This window comes from Leptonychotes weddellii, chromosome 1 (genome assembly GCF_054177405.1).
Source record: "Leptonychotes weddellii isolate Sample4059 chromosome 1, ASM5417740v2, whole genome shotgun sequence".
In the NCBI taxonomy this organism is placed as follows: Eukaryota; Metazoa; Chordata; class Mammalia; order Carnivora; family Phocidae; genus Leptonychotes; species Leptonychotes weddellii.
This window is the reverse complement of record NC_138369.1, coordinates 118,101,373-118,108,421: the sequence shown is the minus strand read 5'-3', so window position 1 is coordinate 118,108,421 and position 7,049 is coordinate 118,101,373. Positions and strand designations below refer to the sequence as shown.

Sequence of the window (7,049 nt, the reverse complement as noted above, 5' to 3'; positions counted from 1 at the left end):
GTTTTCCCTGCTATAGTCTCCTATACTGGATATTGTTGATCATGGTCCGGATTGTGTGTTGTCATTGCTTGACTAAGTCCTCAAGTAGTTGATGAGACACCTGACGGTGGGGTTCTCTGTGTCTCAGTGTTGTATCTTCAGTAATTACCCTGTGGCTGGTCCTCAATAAATTTGTCTATGGTTTGTGGGAGTCCAAAATGGATGATTGCCCTCAGAAAGATTTGATAGCAAATACATTATAATAAAAAAATTTTTAAGGAATTTTATTCCCAACCCCATCTTGATTCTTTACAGTTCTATTCTCCAAATACTGTGAAGTTTTGAGCAGTGCATGGAATAGGATAACCTGGTATGGTAGAAAAAGCCCCAGACTTGGCCAACTTTTAAATTTTTTTTGTTTTAAAATTTTTATTTATTTATTTTTTAAAGATTTTATTTATTTATTTTAGAGAAAAAGAGAGAGAGAGACAGCACCAGTGGGAAGGGCAAAGGGAGAGGGAGAGAGAGAATCCCAAGTGGGGACTCAGACACAGAGCTTGATCCCAGGACCGTGAGACCGTGACCTGAGCCGAAACTGGAGTCGGATGCTTAACCGACTATGCCATCCAGGCGCCCCTTGGCCAACTTTTTAAAAAAATCTTAGTACATGCCAGCCTGTGTCTGTGTTATGCAGATTATACATATTATCTCATCTAATCCTCATAAACAACTCTATTGGATAGATATTATTATCTTTATTTGGCAGATAAAGAAATTGAGGTACAGAGATCAGACCTCAGTTCAAATCAATGCTCTGTCACTTATTAGCTGTGTGACCTTGGTCAAACAACTTCTCCTTCTGAATGTTCATCTTTTCAGCCATAAAATGGAGAAAAACACTTGCTGACAACTTAGATTCCAAATTTTTAGTTTAGTTTATTTTTTTTTAAGATTTTATTTATTTATTTGACAGACAGACACAGCGAGAGAGGGAGCACAAGCAGGGGGAGTGGGGGAGGGAGAAGCAGGCTTCCAGCAGAGCAGGGAGCCCGATGCAGGGCTTGATCGCAGGACCCTGGGATCATGACCTGAGCCGAAGGCAGACACTTAATGACTGAGCCACCCAGGCACCCCTTTAGTTTAGTTTATACACCATACACATTACACCTTGGCCTCCCATAGGAAGGCCCCTGATTCAGTGTCCTGTGTCAGTGAACAAATGAATGTGAGCTGCGGCATGGTGATGTCCCAGCCCACCAGCCGTCAGGACAGCTTTAGCAGCGTAGCCAGTATGTTTGTTCAGGTAAATATTTTATTGCAACTTTTTCTTATTATATTATAAAAATATATGGAAAATGAAAATAAATGCTCTGATGCTAGTGATGAAGAAGAATAACTCACAATTATTCGGCACTGTGCCAGTTATTAACCTATTGGCTCTCAGTTTCAAACCCACAATTCTGTATTCTGCTTTGTGATGCAGGGACTGGGGCTCTGCCAACCACATTTTTCCTTTGTCAGCTGCTTCCTTTTAGGCTCTATCAATAAGCAACATTAGAGGGAGACTGTGTGGCAAGGTGAGGAAGAAGAGATTTACTCTTTCCTCTTTGCTTCTGGTTTTTCTTCTGGTTGGCTTCCTGTTCCTGTCACCAGTGTCCAGCAATGCTGCTTCTTCACTCCAGCAGAGCCAGTTCATTCCAGAAGCAGGTTGTTACTGGTTCAGCTGTGTCCCCTAAAATTCATATGTTGTAGTTCTAACCCTCAGTACCCCAGAATGTGACCTTATTTGGAGATAGGATCTTTAAAGAGGTAATCAAGGGGCACCTGGGTGGCTCTGTCAGTTGGACAGTGACTCTTGGTTTCAGCTCAGGTCATGGTCACAGGGTTGCGGGGTAGAGCCCTGCATCAGACTCTGTTCGCAGTGCGGAGTCTGCTTGTCCCTCTCTGTCTGCTCCTCCCCTGCCCTCAAATAAATAAATAGATAAATAAATAAATAAATAAAATCTTTAAAAAAAATAAAGAGGTAATCAAGTTAACATGCATTCCTTAGGGTGGGCCCTAATTCACTATGACTGATCTCTCTCTTTTTTTTTAAAGATTTTATTTATTTATTAGAGAGAGAGAGCATGAGATGGGGGAGGGTCAGAGGGAGAAGCAGACTCCCTACAGAGCAGGGAGCCCGATGCAGGACTCCGTCTTGGATCATGACCTGAGCCGAAGGCAGCTGCCCAAAGGACTGAGCCACCCAGGCGCTTGACTGTCTTTATAGGAAGATATGCTTAGAGGAAGACAATGTGAAGAGACATAGAGGGAAGATGGCTGTCTACAAGCCAAGGATAGAGGGCTGGAACAGCTCTTTTCTTCACAGCTTTCAGAAAGAACCCTCCCTGCTGACACCTTAGTTTTGGACTTTCAGCTTCCAGACCTGTGAGACAGTAGATTTTTGTTAAGTCACCCAGTCTGTGGTACGTTGTTATGGTAGCCCTAGCAAATAACATTCAGTAGGATCTAGTTTGAGGTTTTACCAGCTTGCAAAGGCAAACTCATTATATCCCTGCAGAGACACCAGCTCAGGTGGCTGGCACCCCTTTTCAGGGACTCTCTTCCAAGCTTCTAAGTTTTAATTACAACCTCTTCCCTTTGTTTCCCCAGCCCTATGAACTGCTTCCCGCTCTTGCTACCTGTGAAAGCTTAGTGTTCTTTTTGCCTTTTCAATTACTTAGTTAACAATTCTTTATTACCTAGTTAAACATTGTCTATTTTAAATTCTGTTAAAATAACTGGAGCCTAGGGGGCAGGTTTGCTGCTGGCAGAGCCTTGAGGGCACGACCCTGGCCTGGTAGAACTGCAGGGTGGGGCCGCTGCCCCAGTCGGTCCGGAAGGCCAGGCATTGAGCCAAAGAGGATTATTCTCAAGACTGAAGATCTGATGGAATTTACCATGCTGGGTTTTGTACTTACTTGAAACCTATCATTCCTTCTTTTTTTCCTATTCCTCTTGGAATGGGAATGTCTATCCTATGCCTGACCTACTCGTGTGTTTTCGAAGCATGTAACTTGTTTGATTTCACAGGCTCATAGCTGGAAAGGAATTTTGCCTCAGGATGAATCACAATTCTAGTCTCACCTATAACTGATTCAGATATTTAGATGAGAATTTGGACTTTAGACTTCAGAGTTGATGCTGGAATGAGTTGAGACTTTGGGGGTTGTTGGGAAGGAATAAATGTATTTGGTATGCAATAAGGACATGGATTTGGGGGGACCAGAGAACAATGCTATGGACTGAATTGTATCCCCACAAAATTCATATGTTGAAAGTTGTGATCCCCAGTATGACTCTCACAGAGAGTGTAGCAGAGAGATCTTTTCTGGCATAGCCCTCTCCAGACTGTAATAGATACCTTTCCTCTGATGCTAGCGACAAGAATCAGAGCTGACAAATTTAGCACAATCGAAACAAAGATGGCAACTCTTTTTTTTTTTTTTAAAGATTTTATTTATTTATTTGAGAGAGAGAGAGGACGAGCAGGGGTAAGTTTACAGGGAGAGGGAGAGGGAGAAGCAGACTCCCTGCTGAGCACGGAGCCCAAGGTGGGGGTGGATCCCAGGACCCCGAGATCATGACCTGAGCCAAAGTCAGATGCTTAACCAACTGAGCTACCCAGGCGCCCTAAAAATGGCAACTCTTAAGCAAACCGAAAGTGGTGAATTTTGTTTTCTCATTTGAATGTACATTGGACTTAAGCCTATTTTCTGAGTGTTTAATTGTTAAGGCAAATAAAGTGCAGAACAGAATAAAATGTTGAAAATATATAAAGATTGGGTCAAAAGGCTTCATAAAACTTAGGATGCTTTATTTTCTCACAGTAGCCTGTACGTTCTATATGCCATTCAGTTTTCCTGTTCACATGTTGGCCTCATTACTCTGGGAGCTCCTTGAGGGTAGGCTGGGGAATATTTAGTTACCTCTGTATTTCCTAATTTCCAGCACAGTGGCTGGACCATGCTTGACATTTAATGCAAATTGTTTAAGCTTATACTTAAATTCTGGAAAAGGACCTGTTTCAACTCCCCATTGTCAGTGTCATCTCAGACCTGTCGACGACCCAGGACAGAGCCGGTGGAGAAAGGGGCAGCTCGGTGAAAGGGGTGTACCTTGTCCAATTTAGACATAGAAATGACTTTCCGTTATGGTCGGTTATTTTGAGAGGGTTAGACATGATTTACATGTCAGTCAGTGGCCAGGATGGTTCTCATGTCTGGAGGGAATTTATGTCTCTGCTCTTCTTTGCTTAGGTTTTGAAACTTTCGTTATTTAATAATAGTTGCTATTTATTTAGCACTACAGCATGTCAGGTGCAGTGCTGAGGGCTTTACATAATGAGCTGTCCTTCAATAACCACAACAATGCTATAAGATGGGTAATCCTTATAGATAAAGAATCTGTGGATCTGCAAAGTTAAGCAAATTGTCCGAGGCCACACTGTGGGAAATGCAATAACTGGGATTAAAATTCAGGTCTTTCTTACTCTAGAGTTTGGCCCTTTCCAGTGGTCTTCTTTCCTGCTCAAGCAGAGCCCCTAGACCTTTAGAATGGAATGATGGATCTCCTGACTCTCTCTCCACACCGGGATCCTTTCTCCAGGTATAAAAACTCAAAATCCCAATTATCCCTCTGAGAAAGTGATAGCTAAATTTTCCAGTCCCCAGTTTGAACTGGTTAATACACCTTCCCTTTCTTACACACCATGCTGAAGGAGGCATTTTACAAAGTGGCAATGTGAGGTACACAGATGAGCAGGGAACTTTACTTTGTGTGCCCCCTCAACATCTCTTGTCATATCTGTACTTGGAAGGGTTGATATGATGATTAACTATGTTATAGAAGACTATTGTTTATATAGGGCACATTTAATAATATTTTCTCTTTTCATGTATATATATCCACAGTGCTGAGCAGCAGTGTTGTTAACGCAAATTGGGGATTGTACAAAAGTCCTTCCTAAATGGCTTTGGAATGTGTTAAAATATGTCTATATATATTTAAAGAATCATAAAAGGTAAGAGCTGGGGTGCCTGGGTGACTCCGTCAGTTAAGGGTCTGACTCTTGGTTTCAGCTCAGGTCATGATCTCAGGGTTGTGAGATTGAGCCCCACGTCAGGCTCCACACTCAGTGGTTTGTCTGCTTGAGATTTTCTCTCTTTCCCTCTGCCCCTCCCCCACTGCACTCTCTCACACTCTCTCTCTTTCTAAAATAAATAAATCTAAAAAAAAGATAACAGCTACTGGATATTTATTGTAACAGGTTTCCAGTATGTTAAGGCTAGAAGAACTTAAGTTAATTCAGAAATCTCTGGATAACGTGGATAATACACCCAGAGGTAGACATGAAAACTTCCCTTGAAATGGAGAGGTAGAAAAAGTAGATTTTATTAATCCAGTGTTTTTCTTATTTTTCATCTGTCATCTAAAGGTGTATTGAAATTCTGTAGCTTGAAACTTCAGACTTGATCACATTTCTTTACCCTGGATGAAGTGTCTTAAGGGTGAGAAGGCCACCTGGCTGTTTCAGAATGAGATTGATTGGAAGTCCCCGTCCCCCAACTCCTCTGCCCCAAGCTATGCCTTGTCTTCTTATAGTCAGCTGATCGGGTCACACTTTAATTCTAATGGTACATCCAGAGGTGACCATCTCTGCTAGACTTACTTACTCATTTGGAGTTTGTTGTGAGGCCGAGTCCTTGGGGGAAGTGATGGCATGGGTGTCGGGGTGGCATCCCCGTGCCCTGTACCAGCAATATTAGTGCTGAACGCTGCAGCATCTCATGCTTGGGGGTGAGGAAAGTGGTATCCTCACCAGGCTGATCCTTCACAGAGATTTTCAGCCTGTTCTTAACTGCGTCTTTCAAGCCTTATTCTCCTTCTGAGCTGGAGATTTTGTCCTCCCCATATACCCTCCAACGTTTTTAATTAGTTAATTAATTATTATTTTTTCACATCAGACGGGTAATGTGCCAAGGTCGTAACAGGTTTGAGGAAGGCACATGTCACAGTGGTGTGAACAACCAGTCATCATGCTTATGAACTACAAAAGGATCCAAACATTTCAGATTTAAAATATAAAAGAATATGGGGCGCCTGGCTGGCTCAGTCGGTGGAGTGTGTGACTCTTGATCTCGGGATTGTGAGTTTGAGCCCCATGTTGGGTGTGGAGATTGCTTAAAAATAAAACCTTGGAAAGCCTGGGAGTTTCAGTTGGTTAAGTGTCTGCCTTCAGCTCAGGTCATGATCCCTGCTCTGAGGGAAGCCTGCTTCTCCCTCTAGCCGCCGCTCCCCCTGCTTGTGCTCTCTCTCTCACTCTCTGTCAAATAAATAAATAAATAAATAAAATCTTTAAAAAAAATAAAACCTTAAAAAAAAGAATAGTATGATGAGCTTGCATATACTCTGCTTTATTTCTCTCTTTCACTGAACCATTGGAAAGTAAGTGGTGGCATGATGATGCTTCACTCTAAAAACCACATGTATTTCCTGAGTACAAGGATGTTGTCCTACATAGCCACAATGCCATTATCGTATGCAAGAAACATAACCTTGATATAAAATCACTGAGTACAGTTCATGTTCAAATTTTCCTTAGTCCTTAAAACGTCTTTTATAGCTACGTTTTTTTTTTTAGGCAATGTAATCAAACCTTTAATACCACTTTTGTGCTAGATGAATTCACACATAATTGAAAATATCGGGGCACCTGGGTGGCTCAGTCTTTAAGCGTCTGCCTTCGGCTCAGGTCATGATCCCAGGGTCCTGGGATGGAGCCCTGCATGGGGCTCCCTGCTCTGCTGGAAGCCTGCTTCTCCCTCTCCCACTCCCCCTGCTTGTGTTCCCTCTCCTGCTGTGCCTCTCTCTATCAAATAAATAAATAAAATCTTAAAAAAAAAAAAAAAGAAAATATCTTAGATCATCTCAAATATCCCAGGACTCAAGTTTGATTAATTTTCTATTTCAAACCCAAGTCCATATTCAATAGTGTTTCATCTAAGGATATTTTGAAACATGTGACATTT

At 42.1% G+C, this 7,049-nt stretch overlaps 1 non-coding gene across 1 annotated transcript; it reads right to left on the bottom strand.

Moving 5' to 3' along the window:
• Nucleotides 1-5,978: 5,978 nt before the first annotated feature.
• Nucleotides 5,979-6,079, bottom strand: LOC115942396 (small nucleolar RNA U13). The gene has a single exon (XR_004077000.1). It is a non-coding gene; the product is annotated as a small nucleolar RNA U13 (small nucleolar RNA).
• Nucleotides 6,080-7,049: the final 970 nt, after the last annotated feature.